The sequence below is a fragment of the Schistocerca cancellata genome, chromosome 10, assembly GCF_023864275.1.
Source record: "Schistocerca cancellata isolate TAMUIC-IGC-003103 chromosome 10, iqSchCanc2.1, whole genome shotgun sequence".
Lineage (NCBI taxonomy): Eukaryota > Metazoa > Arthropoda > Insecta > Orthoptera > Acrididae > Schistocerca > Schistocerca cancellata.
The window spans coordinates 49730067-49754244 of record NC_064635.1 but is presented as its reverse complement, the minus strand read 5'-3'; positions in this window follow the sequence as shown (position 1 = coordinate 49754244).

Sequence of the window (24178 nt, the reverse complement as noted above, 5' to 3'; positions counted from 1 at the left end):
CGACAACATCGATGTACTGTGGAGACCTCACGCCCCACGTGTTGAGCAATTCGGCGGTACGTCCACCCGGCCTCCCGCATGCCCACTATACGCCCTCGCTCAAAGTCCGTCAACTGCACATACGGTTCACGTCCACGCTGTCGCGGCATGCTACCAGTGTTAAAGACTGCGATGGAGCTCCGTATGCCACGGCAAACTGGCTGACACTGACGGCGGCGGTGCACAAATGCTGCGCAGCTAGCGCCATTCGACGGCCAACACCGCGGTTCCTGGTGTGTCCGCTGTGCCGTGCGTGTGATCATTGCTTGTACAGCCCTCTCGCAGTGTCCGGAGCAAGTATGGTGGGTCTGACACACCGGTGTCAATTTGTTCTTTTTTCCAGGAGTGTATATGTGGATAAAGCGGCCAGTCTACCAGGCGTTCGTGTGTGGTGTGGCTTTGTAAGAAACCCTTTTTCTTTTATGCTACTGTCACTGGAAAAGTGTACCTGGAAATGTTACGCACATCAATTTTGCCAGGTATACGTGCACTTCATGGAGCTGATGTAGAGGTCTTCTACCAACAGGATAGGGCGCCACCACACTACCACCTAGCCGTACGAGCTTTACTGGATGACAATTTTTCGGGGCACTGGACTGGACGAAGAGGGCCCACTGAGTTCCTACGCGCTCGCCAGATCTAACACATATGGACTTTTACTTGTGTGAAAGTGTGAAAGATAACGTCTATCGACGTAGGCCACACACGCTGGAGGAACTACAGCAGGAGATTACAGTGACATGTGCAGCGATCGACACTGCAACATTGTTGCGGCGACCGCTCTTTGTTCTGCTACGTGTACAGCGCCAACTGTGAACATTTAAAGTAACCATGTGCTAAACTGGAGGTTGTACAACATGTGTGACCAATTGTTAATTGTAAAATAAACACATAAGTGATATTTTTTCGTTCCTTAAAGTGTGTATACATATTTCTTGCGGGCTCTGTACATACATTATTAACATTCAAAATCTTTATTCTTCATATCTACGAATTCGCCAGATAGTCACCTTGGCGATGAATTCGTTTCTCCAAACGAGAGACCAGTTTGTTGCATGTGTTTTGGTCGCCGCTGCCATCTCGTGACTGACATTCACATGAACGAATATGTGCTAGAGACTACCATAAGCTGCTTCCGCCATTTTCAGAACTCATTTCTCCACCATGACTGTAGAACGTTTGACACTGTTGGCGATGCCACAACCTCAACTCTGCTTGCACCACTTCATTACTATCAAGATGTACCATTCAACAAATATTGTATTCAAATTTAAAAACGCTGCAATCGAGAAAATCTTTTGAATACTGTATTTAATAGTGTATGTTTACGTTATTACTCTAATACACTGCAATAATCATAAGCAAAATCAAATGAAATGGAAGTGTTATCAAAAACGAGTTAAAGTTAAATACGTTTTGAGACAGAAGGTATGGCGTAACAACACAAATTCCTATTTTCGAGATAGGAAACATTGTTAATATGTTATAGAAACTCAGTTTATTTCCAAATATCACAATGGTAAAAGAACTTCTGTTTCAGTATAAAAGATGGTGCATGGCCAATGAAGCATGACTTAACTCTGCACTTATTATAAGAGGGCTATTCATAAAGTGAGGAACGATCAGTCACGGAATGGAAACCACTGTGAAAATCCGACGAGGCCTTTCTCAGATGTTTTGGGCAGTGTCTCTAGTATGTCCATCGATCGCATCAAGACACTCTATTTAGTTGTGAGCGCACTGTGAGAGAGTAAAGGTGCCTAGAACAACAATGTCTCCGACCAAGTAGGAGGGCCCACTGAGAGGCTTCGCCTTAATGAATGCAGCCCACCTGACACAACTGCCACGCACTTCCTTCTTCGTGGCAATTCTCAGCCGCACTCTGCAGGGGCAGGGAAGACGCTCCTGCAGCCTTTTCGATGGGAAGTGTTCGATCACTCACAACACAGCCCTAATTGGCTCGCCCTGAGTATCATCTCCGTTCACATGAAACGCTGGATACGAAAACAACCCTTCGGCGCAGGCTATGAGCTACAGACCAGCGTAGAGAATTATCGGAAAGCACAGGTGGCTGCCTTCTATAACGATGGTGTTGGAAATTTGGTATAACGCTCCAACAAATGTCTAAGTTAGAGCGGCGACTATGTAGAGAAGTACCTGGAATGTATAGCTAAATGTGCAAAGAAAACAGTTTTGATTTTCACTGTGGTTTCCATTTCGCGACCGATTTTTCCTTTCTTTCCTAACAACCCATGTACATAAATAGATTTAAAAATATATCACATTTTTCGTGCTATAAAAATCTCTAAGTGAAGCATTAACAGTATTTCAAATAGCTTTGATATATTATGTGGCACTCAAATATATACAAGTCAAAATACTTAGAAATGATACCCATAACATCATCTCAGTCCTAAAAGCAACAAAAAAAGTAAAAAAATGGTGGAAACTGCTTTTGGTGGTCTCTACCGCGTTCATTCATGCGAGTCTCAATCAGTTACTAGACAGTGTTCCCGAATACAGAATTCTCCTGGTACAACATCCTCCCCTTTATACTAGGGAAAGGAATCACTATGAAAAGATTGACCTTGCAGATGGTCTGAATATATTAACAAACAACAAAGATGAAACCAAACAAGCACCAGATAAACCGCACGAAGTTAATTATAAAATCGGGCTGCAAATTCCCTTTGAAGAAAATCGGTGTGTGGACAACAAATCAGCAGAAAAACTCCCACTGAAAAAACAACGTGGAAAAATCTCAGAAATCACTCACTTCAAGTATTTAGGAGAAACCATCCAACACACAGGAATGAATAGAAACACAGAAAGAATATTCGTACTGCGAAAGGCATATAAACTAACTCAGAATCACAACAACAAAAAAGAAATTTATTATAATGCAAAATCACGAGACTAAAACACGGTTGTTTTACCAGAAGGCTTGTATGACACAGAACTCGCAGTAATTAGAGATGACGATAATTCGTGACATCGAGAAAGAAGGACGGACAATTCTCAGAAAAATTCACGGTGGTGGTGTCCGAGACGGACATGGGGCAGACGCCCCTTTGAAGGAAAACACAGACAACCACACGGACAAATTTGAAAAAAAAAGATGGGTACGTATTTACAAAAAAGAGCTGCACCCGGAAGGACCCGATCGACCCACTGCTAACTGGGTTGGTATGTTGCACATTATCAGCTATGGCAGTGGTCATGTCTGCACGGTCGGCTGCGCGCACAGGGAGCGTGGGTGTGGCCGTGAGGCTGCGCGGATCAGTTGATGTAAGAGTGAGGCAAAAGGCAGTGCTGGCCAGTGCGACAGGGGGTAGTCTTCTGCACGTGCACCATGCCCAGCTGACAGGTTGGATAACGGGGTATTTACTCTTTCTCCTGTTTCTATACTATTTAATATTATTATCTGGAAAATAATAACGACATTTAATTGAAATAAACAGTACTATTATCTTTTCCGCATGAGATTAATTCTTTAAATGAAAATAATGTCCTCCCCTTATAGAGACATTCTTTATGTGGTGCATAACATATGTAAGTTCAAGAGAAGTATAAAGTTTGTCAAATAATCTCTAAAAAGGGCCACCACAGAAGTTTGAATGAAAAACATAGCTACAAAGAAGGTAACAGCGAAGAAACCATGGGTAACAGAAGAGGAGGAAGTACAAAAATGTTCCAGGAAACTAAGGAATACAAAAATACAAGTCTCTGAGGAATTAAATAAATAGGAAGTGCAGGGAAGCAAAGACGAAATGGCCGCGTGAAAAATGTGAAGAAATCGGAAAAGAAATGATTGTCGGAAGGACAGACCCAGCATACAGGAAAGTCTAAACAACCTTCGGTACATTAAAAGCAAGGGTGGTAACATTAAGAGTGCAACGGGGGTGAAATGCAAAGGAGAGAGCGGATAGTTGGAAATAGTACGATGAAGGCCTCTATGAGGGGGGAGATTTGTATGGCGTGATAGAAGAGGAAACAGGAGTCGAATTAGAAGAGATGGGGGTCCCAGACTAAGAATCAGAATATAGAGGAGCTTTTGTGGGACTTAAGATCAAATAAGTTAGAAGGGATAGTTAACATTCCCTCAGAATTTCTAAAATCATGGGTTGGTTCAAATGGCTCTGAGCACTATGGGACTTAACATCTGAGGTCATCAGTTCCCTAGAACATAGAACTACTTAAACCTAACTAACCTAAGGGCATCGCACACATCCATGCCCGAGGCAGGATTCGAACCTGCTACCGTAGCGGTCGCGCGGATCCAGACTGAAGCGCCCAGAACCGCTCGGCCACATGGGTCGGCAAATCATATAGGGAAGTGGCAACGAATCGACTACTCATGTTGGTGTGTAGGATGAATGAGTTGGCGACATACCATCTGACTTTTGGAAAAATATCACCCACACAAATCTGAAGACTGCAAGAGCTGACAAGTGCGAGAATTATCGCACAATCAGCTTAACAGGTCATGTATTATCTGACAAGAATAATATACAGAAGAATGGAAAAGAAAATTGAGGATGTGCTAGATGACGATCTTTTTGGCTTTAGAAAAGGTAAAGGCACGAGAAAGGTATTTCCGATGAGGCGGCTGATAATGGAAGCAAGACTAAAGAAAAACCAAGACACGTTCATAGGATTTGGTGACCTGGAAAAAGCGTTCGACAGCGTATAATGGAGCAAGTTGTTCGAAATTCTGAGGAAAAATAGTGGTAAGGTATAAGGAGAGACGGGTAACACAGAATATGTTCAAGAACGAAGAGAGAATAATAAGAACGAACGACCAAGAACAAACTGCTTGGATTATTGTTATTATTGCTGTTATTGTGGTAAACTATGGTAGCAAACTGCTGAGGTCATCGATCCCTAGACTTACACACTACTTAATCTAGCTTAAACTAACTTACCCTGTCGACAACACACACGCCCATGCCCGAGGGAGGACTAGAACCTCCGACGGGGAGAGCCTCGCGTATCGTGAAAGACGCCCCAGACTGCGCGGCAACCCCGCCCGCCGTTTTGAGTAGAAGGTGTGTAAGACAGAGATGTAGTCTTTCACCCCTACTGTTCAAGCCATACGTCCAAGAAGAAATAAATAAAAGAAACGTTCGAGAGATGGATTAAAACTCAAGATGAAAAGATATCAATGATAAGATTTGCTGATGTCATTGCTATCCTCAGTGAAAGTGAAGAAAAATTACAAGATCTGGTAAATGGAATTAATAGTCGAATGAGCGCAGAATACGAATGAGATTAAATAGAAGAAAGACGAAAGTAATAAGAAGTAGCGGAAATGATAACAGCGAGAAACTTAACGTCAGAACTGGGGATCAATCGGTACACGAACTTAAGGAATTCTGCTATCAAGGCAGCAAAATAATCGCTGATGGAATGAGCAAGGAGGACATCAAAAGCGAACTAGCACTCGTAAAAAGGGCATTTCTGGCCAAGACAATTCTACCAGTATCAAACGTAGGCCTAAATTCGACGAGGAAATTTCTGAGAATGTATATCTGGACCACAGCACTGTAAGGCAGTGGAACATGGACAGTTGTAAAACGATAACAGAATAGAATCGAAGCATTTCAGATATATTGATACAGATGAACGTTTAAAGGTAGCTGGACTGGTAAGGTGAGGAACGAGGAGGATCTCCGCACAATCGACGAGGAAAGAACATGTGGAAAACACTGACAAGATGAAGGAACAGGGCGACGCGATACCTGTTAAGACATGAGGGAATAATGTCCATGGTACCACAGGGAGCTGTAGAGGGTAAAAACTGTAGAGGAAGACAGAGGTTGGAATACACTCAGTAAATACTTGCGGGTGCATGTTTCAAATATTACACTAAAAAAAGAAACAGGTAAAAGACAGCTGTGTGTCTCCAGTACCTTGCAGAACAGAAACCATCAACATTTTCTGTGCATAGACGTTCCTCACCCTGTCTTGATTCGAACCGTCGTAACGCAGTTGTTTTTTTAGTACTGTGCGTCCTCCATGAAGAAGACGTTAACGGTTACCGCCATATTGAACCAATAATTTGGAGCTGTCAAAATGACAGTATCTGCAATCAATCCTTCAATACTGTTCCTCAGTATTTTAATAAGTGCCTACTGCGAATTTAAAGTTTAGGGAATCTCGAAGAAAAATTGATAACCCGATAACAACTTCACCAATGAATTATTCAATTAGAGTGGCTCCGACTCTGCAATAGATTATTAATTATTCAGTGTCTCTTTTTTCTTTGTTAGCGGCCTTGCTTTCCACCACGTGGCGAATCTGGCTAGAGTCGCTGTGTTAACACTAGCATTTGCATAACATTTAAGGATGTAAAAAAAAAAAAAAAAAAAAAAAGATTCGACTTACTGAGTAACATTATTCAACCCCTTAAAGGAGTTCGGATTTGTCAACAAATCAGTTGCAATCATAAAATGGAATTTCCCGTGCTACCGTCGTACGCCAACGTTTTGGTTTCTATTGGCGTTAAACCATACTAAACATCGGCAGCTTGAACAAGATATTGTTTTAATTAATTCTCGTTGTCATCAGAAAAACTTTTCTGTTTGAAAAAACAATCAAAAGCGGTGAAAACCAAATTGTCTTCTGAATGTGAATTTCGTATTTGTAAATTTTCCCACAATATCTTGCTACAGTCCGATAACTTATTGGATAATCAGCTGCATATTGACGTATTAATAATCCCTCCTTTTTACCTTCCCAATAGCTGCAAACATGACGTCTGGAGCAGTTTCTCCACGGTTAGCCTTCTTGTATATTTTCTTGTCATATTTTCTTGACACAAGCGAATAAACTACTAGGATACCTACCGGGGTAGGTTGTGACATGTGACAACCATCATCGAAGTTTTCGTGATAACTAATCTCGAACACACATTTCAGAGAAAAGCTGAGCTGGGAAACAGACGTTGAAGCTAACCTTAATGATGGTATCTAAAAAAATTTTGCAACTGTTATAAAATAGTAGAAAATAGTTCGGACATAGATTTCACGGAACAAAAATGAGTAATTAGAATTAATTACTTCAATAAATGAACACTTAGGCTGCAAAAACAAAAAAAAGGCCATCCAAATGTAGAAAACTGTAGCAAGGTACTATAAGCTACTCAGAATCTTGTGATCGCACTGTAGTGTGAATTTAGAACGCTAGGAAGCAGCAGCGACTGAGAACAGGCCTGTGACAAACAACCTCGTTCTACCCTTCTGGTAAACACAAATATCCAACATGCGTTCCTCGTCTAGCTATCATTGAGTTCGAATGATAGTTTGTAATACTGTCGAATTTTATTTAAATCACTTTGACTTTCAGTGAATGTTAGTTTTAACTTTTTTTATTCTAAGTGCTATAGAAATAAATTTATAAATAAATGTATAAAGTAACTCGTAAATTTGGATTTAAGGGGGCACAGTCGCGAACTGAATAAGGAATCAAAGTTAAAATGAGCATCTTCAGGTTCACTTTTTGAAGAAACTGATAGAGATGAAGACCCAAACCGTTTGCAGAGTACGACTGAAACAACACCCTCAAGTTGCATACAAATTGGTTTCTGTATTTTATATACGTCATGAGTAATGCTTTTTTGTCATAAAAGAAAGAATTGTAACTCTTTTAAACACCATGAAGCTTGAAAATTTGTCCTTGATGTCGCTATAGGTCATTTTTTTATATTATTAATCATTGTTTTATTAACAAGAATATGGAAAGTTTAATGCCTTTATCAGTGTTAGTTTTTCAGAAAAATGTACCAGAGTATCAAATAATGTAATTTTGAGAAAAACTGTATTAAAATTTTGCATACCAGAAATTGATGTACATTACCAAATACACACACTCTTAAAATAATCCAGTACTGTAATGTGGCTCAGCTTCATCCCTCTTATCTTCTTTTCTTTGATCTTCGGGCTGTCCTTGCCTCCTTTGTAGGTTTTCGTGTACGAATTTCAGCACAGCAGATACATTCCATGTCGACGCTTTACAGTCCCCTTTCACTATTCGTACCATCCTTTGGTCCCAACAGTCTTAACACAAAAGTTTTCTATGACACATCAGAATTGAAGCACATCATTTCATCGTGAACACCAAACTTTAGTGTTTCTTTTCTAGTTTTTGGTAGCACTGTCGAAGTAACAGAAGTCAGACTTTCATTCGGATTCTGAGTTTTACCATGGAGACACATTTTCAAGAGCTCTTGTTGGCTAACTTCTCCGAAAACGGATTTGTACCAAGTAGGAAAGTTTCTGAAATCGAATTTTTATGCCTATAATTGGAAGCTACAGATGGACTGATGAATGCTCCAGTTGTCAGGACGCCATAGGGAAAGGTGGTGTGGTTTCTCATTCGTTGAAATTTTATGAATAAATGTAGCCCATTGCTTCTACATTGTTATTCGTAATTGCTGTACCACAATAATTCTGGATCCTATCTATTTAAACCTTTGACAGGACATCTTTACCCACCTAACTTTCTTCCTTTGCATATCTATAGAATTCTTGATTCCTTTGTTTTCTTTACTTGCCTATACACTCCAGTTTATTAATTTTGACTGGAGGCCCATATGGTTTCTCTTCTGCCACATTCTGATAATCCTTCTATTCCCCACCCGAGATACTCTGTACGTGGGACACATCTTGATTGCTTAGATCTTTTCAAAACGTTAACCAGCCACTTCCATGCTTCCACAACAAATACTTATAGTCATTTTCGCACATATATCGCATTGTGAGATTTTTGATACAGATGTTGTAGAACTTAACAATTACTTCAATATCCAGAATCTTTCGAGCATCAAAAGAACTGGGTGACACAACTTCATTTGGGGATGTATGTCCTCATTTGTGCCAATTGCTGTCAAAATCTTGAGTTAGATTTTGTATTATTCAACTGAACGTCTTCTCTTGCCGTTGTGATACACAAATAATTGCTGTATTCTAATCAACGTTCAGCAAGACAGAGCAAAAATGAGCGTGCCAATTACTTACTATCCACGACGAAAAAATTAATATCCCTAGGCCTAGTCGTTAAATCTGAATAAAACACATCGTGCTTTTTAGCCAAATAATAAGGGCATTAAAGAAGACAAAAAAATTGGATATTTTAAATCTGTTCGCCACTTGGTCCCCTTAAAACTAAAGGCCAGACCAAATCCTAGAAATTCTGACAAAAACAATCTCGAAAGTAAAATCTGTGGGCGACATAGCTGGACATTTCAATATATATATAGGTGTCAGGGTAGGCAATGGTTTATTTCCGCATCTTTTCGACAGTGTAACCGAGAAAATAGCCACAATTCGAAATGAAAATCTGAAAGACTCGAAAACATCGCCATTCATACTAGGGAGAAAGAACAATGGCGTTGCAGTAAATTGCCTAGCGTTTGCAGACGGTTTTCCCATACTTTGTGAAAGCACTGTGCAAGTCAGTCATCCGAAAGCAACAGCCAACATGATAGGTTTAAGAACCACTGCACAGAAAATTACGATAAATATAAAAAGTGAACCAAAATATTTAATAACAGATATTGGGCAAACAGAAAGTTCAAATATTTAGGAGAGACTATTCAAGAAAACGGTTAAAAAATCTGCTTTAGAGGAAAGAACACACAAGGTGGAAAGAGCCTATTCTGTAAAAATATCTACAACAAAAAGTGCTAAAGAGAAATCGTTTACCTCTGTCCCCAATAAACACAATGAAAATAAAAATTAAAAACTGCCAAAATTCAGTCCCCATGTCGCTTTTCTTTATTTCAACACGACCGGCTTCGGAACAGCTGCCGATCATCAGATCACCGTCATGTGACAGGTTACTCTGAAACTGTAACAAATGATCCGAAGATGGGTACCTGACCCGGAACCGCTGATGGGGAAATGAAAAAAAAGCGATCTGGAGACTGAAGTTGTGAGTTTTGTATACGCAACGGTCGCGGACAATCCCTGATGAGGAATAGATTTAGTTTTGATAGACAAAGGATTTAAAAGATCCGCAGAAGTTCAATCTAACAAGGGAATGGTCAGACTTGTCATGTCGAAACCTGTGTTGCTTTTTTTACCACTGTGAGTTAACATTGCAAGAAGTCTGTATGCAGAATTTTAGCTGCTGACATGACCTGGAAGTCTGTAAACAATTTTATGGAGTAAGACATTATTGTCGCATGGTTTCCACGCTTATAACTGCCTCTTGTACAACCCTGACCTCTCTCGCTACGTTATACCAACGCCATCTAGGGAGAAGGTGGCGTTAGCTACGCGCCGCTCTCTTGCCACAGCGGTGAGAGAGCTGATTCCCCCAGTGAATGCGATCGTATGATAATTAAACATTCGTTGACAAATATGGCTGATATGTTATCTACGACATTCTTTCCAAATAGCTATGAAATAGACACAAATAAATATACGGTTTAGAACACGTCCAAATTTTATTTCTTGTAATTACCGCAAAACTGCGAAACATTCATACAATGTTCAAAACATATGTTTTTTGTGCGCCAAGAACATACAAGCAAAGAAGCAAAGACGACATATGACAGCTCTGCGAATCACAGACGTTGTTAGATGTCCGTAGACAAAACTGGGCTGGTGTTAGGAATGAATCAGGCCTAATATCAGCATATTTCGAGGAGTGCCACGCATATTTAATCAAATTCTGAAACCGTGGGGAGGAAAATTGATAATGTACTACTGATTGCAGCTTGAGAATATTGTCACGGTGATAGACAGGAAATTGCAGTGATCAGCACACAATAATTTTCTCTGTTAGTTTTCTGTAAAATGCCTTCCACTGGCGGAAAAATTCTCTGTCTACAGGTTGAATTACGTTGGTCGTGCCGGGTGGAATCTGAAGCATCTCTACTTCTTTGTCAGGGTGGGCTCGAAATACAGCTTTTAAAATCAGACCTTTTATGACCTGACACGAATCTAGAAGGAGAAGTGATTTGTTCCCGCAGAACGGAAGAAAAGCATGACGTATGAAAAGTGTAACATTTTCGTTTGCCATTTTTCCAGATTTCGATGCGTCTACTACAAGACTGTTTGCGTAGAACATTGTTCTTTTGACACGTGGTCCAAAGCGTCCAGTTGGTTCTTGAAGACACATAAATTTTAGGCAGCAATGAACCATCCAGACTAATTAAGGGCATTACAGTGTATGAATGGGTGAGTGCAGTCGTGGACTGTGCAATCGCCTTAATATGTTTTTCCCGTTTGAATGACAGTGTTCTTTTCGCACGCATTTCTTTTTGAAAACCTGACTGATCTGCATTGTACACGTATGATTCGCTAAAACTAGCGATCATATTTTTTGCATTCGTAAGAAAAGCTTCTATCATTTCGATTTGTGTCACTTCATTTTCCGATCTGTTTCTCGATACAAATTTTGTTATTTTTCTTGCCACAATTTTATGTGATCTTTTGAAGCGACTAATCCAACTTTGAGAAGCTGTAAATTCTTTAGCGCCTATCGCGCTGGCAATCTCTAACGCCCAGTCACTCAAAGTTGTATTGCTCACAACAAATAACTGTTGTCTGGCATCGGTAAATAACTCAAAAAGTCGCGCATTTATCTCCGTCGCAATTTCCAGTTGACTATTACGTCGTCGAGCGACTTGCTTTTTCCATCTATACAATTCACGTTCAGAACGGACAAAGCGATACGTATTTTGAACAGTACTGACACGTAGGCGTTTCTTACCACTTTCGTTCAACCAATACGTCACCGCTTTTTCTTTGTCTGATAAGGTAATTGTTGTTGCTGGTGTTACTTTCGGAGATAATTGATGATGGTACGCGGCACTATCACTCGAAGAATATTCACGAGTGCAACTTTCGTCGGTGTCTTCCCCGTCTGTAGAGTCACAGTCTGCAATATCGAGTGTTCCAGTTGTTTCTAGCCACATGTCTGCGCCATTTACATGCTCGTCTAGAAGTTTAACAACCATGTCGCACAACACATAGTCTTCACGCATGTTTTCTGTTGATTGCTTCATTTGGCGTCTGTGGTATATCTCTATGGCAAGCAGCAAAACATTTACAGGGTTCGCCATCACCTGCGAGGGGAGATTGAATGTTCACCGTAAAGTGGCTTGCGGAGTATAGATGAACAGGTACAGAACATCTTTCATATCTCTAACCAGTTTCAGGACGGTATGTTTCGAAATACGTACCAGAAATTAAAAGGACGTGCATGCCACAGAAACGAATATTCGTTCCCCCTTTCCACCAAAACCTTGCAGCGATATTCCTCTTTAGTGAACGCCGCGGTAAGACGGCCGCTCTTCCCGACCATGCGCACAACGCTCGCGACTCGCCATTTCCAGGGGTGGCCAGCCGACACTGCAAGCGCCAAGCAGGAAACACAGCCATGTTCGTGATTTTTTTTTAGGGACTTCCAGTTCATGTCAGCAGCTACAATTCTGCAAACGGACCTTTTGCACAGTTAAATAACAGTACTAAAAAAAAATCAATACATGTTTCGGCATGACAAGTCTGACCATTCCCTTGTAAGTATTTATTTTTATGGGACACGAAAATTAATACAAGCTACAAACGTAGAAATCAATCGTGAAAGATACATTTGAAGCAGAACTTAATGTCCAATCCCACTGTTGTTATTGTGGTCTTCAGTCCAGAGACTGGTTTGATGCAGATCTCCACGCTACTCTATCCTGTGCAAGCTTCTTCATTTCCCAGTACCTACTGCAACCTACATCCTTCTGAATCTGCTTAGTGTATTCATCTCTTGGTCTCCCTCTACGATTTTTACCCTCCACGCTGCCCTCCAATGCTAAATTTGTGATCCCCTGATGACTCAGAACATGTCCTACCAACCGGTCCCTTCTTCTTGTCAAGTTGTGCGACAACCTCCTCTTCTCCCCAATTCTATTCAATACCTCCTCATTAGTTATGTGATCTACCCATCTAATCTTCAGCATTCTTCTGTAGCACAACATTCCGAAAGCTTCTATTCTCTTCTTGGCCAAACTATTTATCGTCCATGTTTCACTTCCATACATTACTACACTCCATACAAATACTTTCAGAAACGACTTCCTGACACTTAAATCTATACCCGATGTTAACAATATTCTCTTCTTCAGAAAAGCTTTCCTTGCCATTGTCAATTTACATTTTATATCCGCTCTACTTCGACAATCATCAGTTATTTTGCTCCCCAAATAGCAAAATTCCTTTACTACTTTAAGTGTCTCATTTCTTAATCTAATTCCCTCAGCATCACCCGACTTAATTCGACTACATTCCATTATCCTCGTTTTGCTTTTGTTGATGTTCATCTTATATCCCCCTTTCAAGACACTGTCCATTCCATTCAACTGCTCTTCCAAGTCCTTTGCGATCTCTGACAGAATTACAATGTCATCGGTGAATCTCAAAGTTTTTTTTTTTTTCTTCTCCATGGATTTTAATACCTACTGCGAATTTTTCTTTTGTTTCCTTTACTGCTTGCTCAGTATACAGATTGAATAATATCGAGGAGAGGCTACAACCCTGACTCACTCCCTTCCCAACCACTGCTTCCCTTTCATGCCCCTCGACTCTTATAACTGCCACCTGGTTTCTGTGCAAATTGTAAACAGCCTTTCACTCCCTATATTTTACCCCTGCAACCTTTAGAATTTGAAAGAGAGTATTCCAGTCAACATTGTCATAAGCTTTCTCTAAGTCTACAAATGCTAGAAACGTGGTTTGCCTTTCCTTAATCTTTCTTCTAAGATAAGTCGTAAGGTCAGTATTGCCTCTCATGTTCCAATATTTCTATGGAATCCAAACTGATCTTCCCTGAGGTCGGCTTCTACCAGTTTTTCCATTCGTCTGTAAAGAATTCGTGTTAGTGTTTTGCAGTTGTGATTTATTAAACTGATAGTTCGGTAATTTTCACATCTGTCAACACCTGCTTTCTTTGGGATTGGAATTATTATATTCTTCTTGAAGTCTGAGGGTATTTCGCCTGTCTCATACATCTTGCTCGCCAGATGGTAGAGTTTTGTCAGTACTGGCTCTCCCGAGGCTGTCAGTAGTTCTAATGGAATGCTGTCTACTCCTGGGGCCTTGTTTCGACTCAGGTCTTTCAGTGCTCTGTCAAACTCTTCACCCAGTTTCGTATCTCTCATTTCATCTTCATCTACATTCTCTTTCATTTACATAATATTGTCCTCAAGTACATCGCCCTTGTATAGACCCTCTATATACTCCTTCCATCTTTCTGCTTTCCCTTCTTTGCTTAGAACTGGGTTTCCATCTGAGCTCTTGATATTCATGCAAGTGGTTCTCTTTTCTCCAAAGGTCTCTCTAATCATTCCCATATCCTGGGTAAATAACAAAAACAAGTCCGAACTGGCCGTGAAGACCCAACGGTACCGACCGGCAGCCGTGTCATCCTCAGACCTTACCTTAGACGTTACCAGATGTGGAGACGGAGGGGCATGTGGTCAGCACACCGCTCTCCCGACCATGGTCAGTTTTCGTGACCGGTGTCGCTGCTTCTCAATCAAGTAGGTCCTCAAATGGCCTCACAAGGGCTGACTGCTAACAGCACTCGGCAGACCTGGGCGGTGACCCATCCTAGTGCCCACCAAGCCCGACAGCGCTTAACGTTGGTGATCTGGCGGGAACCGGAATCATGACATAATTGTCATCCACCCAATTCTATGGGGTTCCTCGTTACGGACTTGCTACCAGCCTCCTAGTCGCTAGTATGTCGATATCACACTCCTGGAAATGGAAAAAAGAACACATTGACACCGGTGTGTCAGACCCACCATACTTGCTCCGGACACTGCGAGAGGGCTGTACAAGCAATGATCACACGCACGGCACAGCGGACACACCAGGAACCGCGGTGTTGGCCGTCGAATGGCGCTAGCTGCGCAGCATTTGTGCACCGCCGCCGTCAGTGTCAGCCAGTTTGCCGTGGCATACGGAGCTCCATCGCAGTCTTTAACACTGGTAGCATGCCGCGACAGCGTGGACGTGAACCGTATGTGCAGTTGACGGACTTTGAGCGAGGGCGTATAGTGGGCATGCGGGAGGCCGGGTGGACGTACCGCCGAATTGCTCAACACGTGGGGCGTGAGGTCTCCACAGTACATCGATGTTGTCGCCAGTGGTCGGCGGAAGGTGCACGTGCCCGTCGACCTGGTACCGGACCGCAGCGAGGCACGGATGCACGCCAAGACCGTAGGATCCTACGCAGTGCCGTAGGGGACCGCACCGCCACTTCCCAGCAAATTAGGGACACTGTTGCTCCTGGGGTATCGGCGAGGACCATTCGCAACCGTCTCCATGAAGCTGGGCTACGGTCCCGCACACCGTTAGGCCGTCTTCCGCTCACGCCCCAACATCGTGCAGCCCGCCTCCAGCGGTGTCGCGACAGGCGAGAATGGAGGGACGAATGGAGACGTGTCGTCTTCAGCGATGAGAGTCGCTTCTGCCTTGGTGCCAATGATGGTCGTATGCGTGTTTGGCGCCGTGCAGGTGAGCGCCACAATCAGGACTGCATACGACCGAGGCACACAGGGCCAACACCCGGCATCATGGTGTGGGGAGCGATCTCCTACATTGGCCGTACACCACTGGTGATCGTCGAGGGAACACTGAATAGTGCACGGTACATCCAAACCGTCATCGAACCCATCGTTCTACCATTCCTAGACCGGCAAGGGAACTTGCTGTTCCAACAGGACAATGCACGTCCGCATGTATGCCGTGCCACCCAACGTGCTCTAGAAGGTGTAAGTCAACTACCCTGGCCAGCAAGATCTCCGGATCTGTCCCCCATTGAGCATGTTTGGGACTGGATGAAGCGTCGTCTCACGCGGTCTGCACGTCCAGCACGAACGCTGGTCCAACTGAGGCGCCAGGTGGAAATGGCATGGCAAGCCGTTCCACAGGTCTACATCCAGCATCTCTACGATCGTCTCCATGGGAGAATAGCAGCCTGCATTGCTGCGAAAGGTGGATATACACTGTACTAGTGCCGACATTGTGCATGCTCTGTTGCCTGTGTCTATGTACCTGTGGTTCTGTCAGTGTGATCATGTGATGAATCTGACCCCAGGAATGTGTCAATAAAGTGTCCCCTTCCTGGGACAATGAATTCACGGTGTTCTTATTTCAATTTCCAGGAGTGTATTTGTGCGCAATGTCGGTATGTCCCATACATCGATGTACCATCTTTATCCATTGTAGGACTCAGCCACGTTGCTTCTACGTCCACCACGTACTTGCTGATCGGTAGCATCAGACTGCTAAATGCCCGATTCATCAGCGTCTACTGCCTGACTCGGGAGTCCTATTTCGACAGGACGGCCCTGCAGCCACTTAGCTGCTAGTATTCGCCTCGTTAGAACTCTTTTCCCGGAACAGATGGCCGATGGACCTTGAGTACAAGGCGAGTCTGATGAACTCCAGACTCGCACTGTTTTGATTCCGCGCAGATATGTTTGCCAGCGGTACCGTGCGTCAAAACTCCTACTGTGATAAACAATATTCAGTATTGCCTGTAAGGGGATTCTCTTGCAAGTAACTTCTTTTCATATATCTTGCATATCCATCGTAGTGGATTGTTGAAAACGCAGCCGTCTATCATAGTAACAGTAACTAATGTAGCCTCAGTCCGGAAAAATGACTTTATCAAGAATTTTTAGCACATTGCAGCCCCGTCAGCAACTGTGATAGACTAATATTTTGAGGAATCAGTCTCAGTTGCACAAATTTTCTTGTCTTAACCACGTTTCGGCTAAATTAATCTAGCCTTCTTCAGAAGCATAAAATTACTGTAACATGCCAGAGTAAGGCACAGTCAACATTAAAATTAAAACCTATAGTATCGTGGTACCATGTCGAAATAAAGTTTTATTCGACATGGTACCACGATACTAAAGGTTTTAATTTTAGTGTTGAATGTACCTTACTCTGGCATGTTATAGTAATTTTATGCTTCTGAAGAAGGTTAGATTAATTTAGCCGAAACCTGGTTAAGACCAGAAAATTTGTGCAACTGAGGCTGATTCCTCAAAATATTATATGACTTTATCACTTTTTTTATTGCATGATCCCATCCTTAGCTGAACCAATATGTGCAAATACTAATTTTTTTCCAAAATTACATACATCGTACACACACAATACAACGTAATAACTTTTCTCGTAAAGTGTACGTCATAGGTATGTAGTCTACCTGTCGTAACGTAAGGTTAGAGTCCTTGTGCTTACATCATAATGGAGAAGACTTGTAATTGTTCATAGCAAATACCAATTATCAAGTCAAAAATATGCTTTATCTTTAAAGGGTAATGTCATTACGTATTGTTGGTAATAGATTTCCAGTTTTGTTCCGGCCGTGTAGTTTATACCCTTTGTGCCTTCTATCGCTAAGAGAGTTTGAATGTTCATTTTAAATGCATTACCAGAGGAATGGTTCAAATGGCTCTGAGTACTATGGGACTTAACTTCTGAGGTCATCAGTCACCTAGAACTTAGAACTAATTAAACCTAACTAACCTAAGGACAGCACACACATCCATGCCCGAGGCAGGATTCGAACCTGCGACCGTAGCGGTCGCTCGGTTCCAGACTGCAGCGCCTAAAACCGCACGGCCACTCCGGCCGGCTTGCCAGAGGACATCAGACGCTACATTACTATTGTAGTTTCTTGGTGTTTTCTGTCACAGCCGAAGAAACTGCTGTTAACACCTTCCTCATTGTCGCACTGACATAAAGAAGATGCAATCATATTGAGACGGCAGAGATGTGACCGGGACCTCCCGCGGTTAAATCGAAGTCGTGTCGTTGTTGCTGTAAAGTTTTTGCTGTGTCTGTAATTTTGGTGCTAACGACGTAATAGGATATTATGTACCCCTGCAGCGAAGCGTCTCCTTTTAATCTTGCAAGATTGATGGAGCTTTTCGTTCGATCACGTCCATGTTCTAATCCTTTTGGTGTTTCTCTGTACAAGTGTCCCTTTACTTAGCTGAGGTACTTCGCCCAAAAAACCCTGAATTGCTTCTATAACGCTGTTTACTAAATAGTTTTTGGGTTTGTTGACATCGTAGAATTTTAACAGCATCAACGCTTAGCGCGAATACGATAAAATAATGATAGTTTGTTCTTGAACTCCTTTTCGTATTTACTCCCTGTAAAATCACTCTAAGTTCTATAGCTGTTAACAAGATTTTTTTTCATTTAGTGTACCATGGGTGAACGGATGGAACAAGTTTGTTTCCAATCAAGGCACATCGCGTATACCATCAGCAATTACATTGCTGCGCAAGTATTTTCAGTGCAATAAAGATGGAAAGATGACGGGGATCAGAAATCATACGAAATGCAATTACTCTGAACAAGCCACCGGAGACTCTGGTCCCTCACACCAAACTACTCACAAAATATCTCTATAAATTGTAGTTGCATTCGAAGGAAATGCCTTTTTTACGTGCTGCACATCGACATTTTTATTTTTATTTATGCACCCAGACGAGTTTCGCCTTTTTTACAAGGCATCTTCAGTGGTTGTCCTGAAATGTTACATGATTTGTCCATTTTTACACATAGGTTATGGTTACACATCTAGGTTATAGATTAAAAAACAGTTCCTTAACGTTTTTTTATGAAATGGAAAGGTACTTGCAAGTAACTTCTAACTCATTGCATCTAAGCAAACTACTTTTTCTCATCTTTTACGTTACACATCACTGTAACTGCCATCTATTTAATACAGAGTTTCATTTGTTTTTCTAAGTGTTACCAACATTCTCAGTTTTCTGCATTCAACTGTTTTGCGAATGTGTGTGTGTGGGGGGGGGAGAGAGATTTTTTAATAAAATAAAAATTATTTATTTAATTATATTACTATTTTTTCATTTATTTATTCTTAAAATAATTATAATTATTATTATGTTTATATTTTCCTGTATATACTTATGAGAGGAATCGGATGTGTAATCATTTGTTGGGATTTCTGTCTATTATGTGATCAATCAGTGTAAACAGTGAGTTGTTAGTCGTATTTACTTGGTCATTTAGTAGTTGTTTCTTTTCAGCCTTTGTTTTGTATATATGATGATTTTCCTGTAATGTTAGGAGATGTCTTTCATTATTTATTCTAATTATTTTCATGTCATTTTCTCTTGCTGTATGTTTGTAGTTATTTTCTCTCAAATGTTCTGCAAAAGTTGAGTGGCTCGTTCCATATTTCCATGCTCTGATATGTTCTTTGTACTGGGTATCAAATGTTATGCTACATCACATGGTTGCACTGTAGTTGGTATATTCCTGCTTGTTGGTAGATATCTCGTTATTTTTCTGTCACTCTTTGTGTCTGTTTGTGTAGTGTTTTGTTGTACTGTTGTTTGTGGGTGTTTACGTACTGTGTTCTCTGGCTGTATTTGTTTTTTAATATTTTTGTTTAATTTGGTGACTAGATCCCTACTGTACCTATTGTTTGTTGCTGTTTGTGTGACGATGTCTAGTTCTTTATGGTAATATCTCTGCCTGTGAAGTTCGGACTAACCCTGCAGAAAATAAGAATTACGAAAGTCTCATAAATCGGGGAAATGCACTGTTATCGTGGCAGTATAATGTCGATGTCTGAATATCGATATTATTTGAGAATGCAGGTTTCCTCCACGAATCTTCCCGGGTTATCAGGCGACTTGTGGCGTTGGATGGTCGCAACGTTTCGACGAGTGTCCTGCTCTTCATCTTCAAGCGAAGACTTAGCCTGAAGAAGACAACTCGTCGAATGGTGGCGATAAGGCGACGCCAGAACTCGGATGATAAGCCAAGAAGATTTGATTAGCTCGAATTATTTATGCAAAAGGTAGATACTTCCAACATGTTGATATTTCATCGCCATCTCTGGACCCAACCGCACCTTGTTCCTACGCAACTACACGGCTACGATGCCTTCTACTCAAGCTGTCCTCACAAGGAACGAATTGGCAAACGTTGACGCGGTGCTGTACGAGTTTTGTGACGTCACTTCCTGCTGTTTCCCGTCGAGGAGCCATTTCGTCATGTGAAACACGAAATATTTTCTGCGACATTTCGGCGACGTGCTACGCAGAGTGGAACGAATTAGAAGCAAGAACGTTTTCTGTGCCACAAGCACAGCTTGCGAGACACCATATTGTATTTTCCGTTTTCATTTTAAGCCCTTGTTTGGTGGGTTTTATTTTATAACATATACCGTATACCTATAACTTACACCTATTTATAAACACCGACATACTGACGACTTCCCGAAAGTGGGTTGTTATTGGTAATCTTTGTTGTGATAAAATTACGGGAAACGTCATATTGGAGGTCAAAGAATTTTCGTACTTAGTTATTTTCGTGTTATAATCCGCACGTAATGAAAGTACGCCGTTTTAAGGCATCGTTCTTCATAGGATTTGTCATAATTAAATGTCAATTAATAACACATCGGCGAGTAAAGACTTCAAGAGATTGTAAGATAAAACACAATCACGTTTGTTGCAGAAATTTAGTGTACCGTAGTTGCTAGAGGTGCCGATTACGAAAGTACGTGTAGCGGGTTTGCACCTTGCTGCATTAGGATTTTTTTTCACGTTCGCGTTTTCTAAAAATGGTTCAATTGGCTCTGAGCACTATGGGACTTAACATCTGAGGTCATCAGTCCCCTAGACTTAGAACTACATAAACCTTACTAACCTAAGGACATCACACACATCCATGCCCGAGGCAGGATTCGAACATGCGACCGTAGCAATCACGCGGTTCCGGACTGAAGCACCTAGAACCGCTCGGCCACAACGGCCGGCTTTTCTAAAAGATTATGGAACTTCCTTATTAAATTAACAGAAAAAATTTCTGTAATATTTGAGATTATGTAAATATAAGTATGTTCTCTCTCAGGACTGAGTTTGACTCATTTCGGGACGTTTTATGTCATCCTTAGATATTGAAGTTTTGTTTATGTATTTTACAGACAGAACAACGTGACTAACATAAGGACAAGCAAGGAAACGTGCGTTTTAATAGAGCTAACGCAGAAATTAAGTGTGCTTCTTTTTTCGTAAGCAAACTGTTTGGTTTGCGAGCCAGATACAGCTGATAGCTGCCGCTGGACATCGCTACAATCGCAAATCACGTCGACCAGCATATCCTATCTGTCTCGTGAGGTTGGTTTTCCCATCCACTTCCACGTCAACGTTAGCTGCGTAGTCCGGCGTGAGGAAGGCTTCATTGACGCTTCCTTAGCACTAGGCTGGTAACTGACCGATTGCTCATAGTCTGCAGCCAGTCACGGGAGGCCTATTTCGACAGGGTGGCCCTGGGGCTGGTTAGCCGCGAGTAATCGCCTCGTTAGAGCGCCTCACTTCGGACAAGTGGCCGCTACCCCTCGATTGCAAGGCAACTGTGATGAACTCCAACCCGGCACTGTTTGGATTCTACGCAGGTGCTCGCCGGTGGCACCGCATCTAAAAACTGCCTGCCTGTCTGAAGTTCTGAGTGGGAGTGGGCTTGGAAAGGCACATCGCATCCCGGCAAGAAACGTGGCACAAGTCAAGAAACTGAACGTGATGAGGCGTTAATATCTCGTTTGAATGTTGTTCATGCTGATTGGCGTCGGACACGTCGGACGTGGAGGCCGAGGAGGAAGTTGTATGCATTTCGTCGGACGAGGATGATGACCCGGGCTCGCCGTGCACGCCCGAGGCGTTGGATACGCCGACGGAACATTCTGACTAGGCCATATTCTGGGAGGATGTGTAAATGGCGTACTGAGTATACGCAGTCCGACGGTCTTCGATTTGAATATGGGAAAATGGGTGCTACAGAGAAATATGATGAGAATGCTCAGAACTTTAGTACACCTAAGCATTATGACATTACTGACGAGTTTAACTTCTTTGCAAATAAATATGCTTCTGTAATTATTAATAAGATCGTAACATATGTTTATAGGATTAATGTAAGAGTAGAAAGACTAACACTTGATGACAGAGCGAATAAAAAAATATTTGAGGATCAAGGTGCATTGGAGAAAGTAAGACTCGCCTGTAGTAATAAGTTAGGTCCGTTTAGTTTAAGGCCTGAACGTTCGTCAGGGGTTCCTTGGCGGAAGTACAGTAGAAGGAATCGTTTTAAATTTGTTACATATTCAAAGCCAGAGACTAGTGCTGATATAACTAAAGTAAAGTCATGGACGGATTTGGAGAATCAATGCAAATGTAAGAACAAATTGTTTCAAGGTGTCAATCCATTTTATATTGGTTTGGAGATAGCTGGAGATGAGCCGGCTAAAAACGGTGTTGTGCAAAGTGAAGTAAAATATGTAACTTTTGTAGTTAGGAACAGAGTGTATATGACTTTTTGTAAACGAAAAGGTACGGCCACATTCTAAATAAAGATTATTGTTTACAGCTAATGTCTGCGTTGGAATTTTTTTATGGAAACTGGGACCATATCAGAAACTATCCCGACGACCTGCGCCTGGCCTTCCTCGTTCCTACTACACAGCAACGAATCGACGATTTAGCTATAACATTCTATGGAAATAACATTAATTATTCAGCTGCTGTAATTGTATTAGAAGACTTGTGGTACTACAAGCCTAATTTGCAACAACTAATCGCACAATTTAGGGAGGCATACAGAGAGTTTGTTTTTATGCCAAATGGTATAAGGTGTGCGCATCGTTATTACGACTTTAGGCAGGGACGCTATAGGCCTCTATGGTACACTTATTAGAGCCACATTAGTTGAATCTCAAAGTCCTTCTCAGACACACAGCCGTAGGCCATCCTAGAAAATGGCCTCACGTCCAGTGACGTCTCCTAGCCAGGGTAGACAAAAATATACGCTTGTACACGTGTGAAGTGCCGCAACGTGGACGAAAAGTCACCTCTCTATCTCCCACTCCGTCCACCTTAGGACAGGCACGTCAGTTTTGTTTTAGGCTGCTTCATGATTTACTACAGCAAGAACAGCGTGTCTTCAGCGTTGCCACTGGAATGTTTTCGTGGCTCATTCAAGAAGAATGGCAGATTCTGACTAGTGACTCTTTTCATGTACGAGGCTTGGAACTTAAATAGTGGCAACTACTTATTCTCAACCGACACAAAAGAGTTGAAACGTCCCCTTAGAACAATTTATACAAGACTGTGCTTAAACTGACACACAATATTTTTAGCGCAACGCAATCTGACTTTCAGAAATCCCTACAAAGGAATGGCCCTGACTAACATTAACCTGTACCTTTCACAAATCACTTACCTCACCAAAAATCTTCGTTACTCGAACTACTGCAATACAGCGAGCGCCACTACTGCCAGCTAAATAAAAGATTCAAACTACGGAAGGCACTAACTACTGATAGCGATAGTTAGCAAATGAAAGATTTTAATAGAGAACAAACAATGTATTTACCTTAATAGTCATAATATATATAGCAGTTCATAATATCCAGTATTTCAAAACTCCGCCATCTCTCTCCCCACATCCACCACTGCTGGCGGCTCACCTCCAACTGCGCAACGCTACGCGCTGTTCACATCCAGCTGCCCAACACTACAATGGCAGACAACAATGCAAACTAGCTACAGACTGCACACAGCACAGCCAGTGATTTTCATACCGAGCGCTACGTAACGTTGCCGATAAGAAAACATAAACAGCCTACTTATGTAGCCCCTATGCTCCCCACAAAAAATTTTACAAATTGTTTTGGGCAGTAACTTAGAACTACTTAAACCTAACTAACCTAAGGACATCACACACATCCATGCCCGAGGCAGGATTCGAACCTGCGATCGTGGCGGTCGTGCGGTTCCAGACTGTAGCGCCTTTAACCGCTCGGCCACTTCGGCCGGCCCACTATTTAAGTTCCAATCTTCGTATATGGTGAGTTGAACGTAATTTTTAATATCATTGATTATTACACTGTCTGTGTTTATACAGTGTCTGTATCTTCAATGTGCTTCAGACATGCAAGCACAGACACTGTTTTGACGATTACAGCTGTTATATATGTTACGCAATTCGGTGCGCTGCACCGTAGAGGAAAAATTGGTAGTTTCTGTTATAACGAAAGTTCCTACTGAACCGTAGATTGAACGGTAGATTGG